The sequence below is a fragment of the Triticum dicoccoides genome, chromosome 3B (assembly GCF_002162155.2).
Source record: "Triticum dicoccoides isolate Atlit2015 ecotype Zavitan chromosome 3B, WEW_v2.0, whole genome shotgun sequence".
NCBI lineage: Eukaryota > Viridiplantae > Streptophyta > Magnoliopsida > Poales > Poaceae > Triticum > Triticum dicoccoides.
In genome coordinates, this window is record NC_041385.1 from 681,720,453 (window position 1) to 681,720,974 (window position 522).

Below are 522 nucleotides of genomic sequence, written 5' to 3' on the forward strand. Positions count from 1 at the left end.
CCGGCGCCGCCCCCGCCGCCCGTCCCATTGCTCCGGTGAGGGACTACTACTTTTTTCAGTATTTTCATTTTTGTTGTTGTTTAATTGTTAGTGCTAGATTGTGTTAGTGTTAGTGTTAGAAAAGAATTAGAAGAAGTAGAAGTAGTAGAAAGATGAAAAAAGAAGAAGAAGAAAAGAAGTAGAAGAATTGGAAGAAGAAGAAAAGAAGAAACGAAAAGAAGTAAAAAAGTAGAAAAAAGATGAAAGAAGAAGAAGAAGAAAGGAAAGAAGAAGAAGAAGAGAAAGAAAGAAGAAGAAGAAGAAAGGAAAGGATAGAAGGAAACACCCCGACCCCCTGACCCCGACACCCCGACCCCCTGACCCCTGACCCCGACTCCCCGACCCGGACACCACACCCCGACAACGACACGACACCCAGACACCCCGACACCCGACCCCCCGAGGCTGACAGGGTCTTATATTTGTGAATTATTAGTTAGGTCATATATTTTTCGATTTTGTTATGAAAAACGTCATATATAA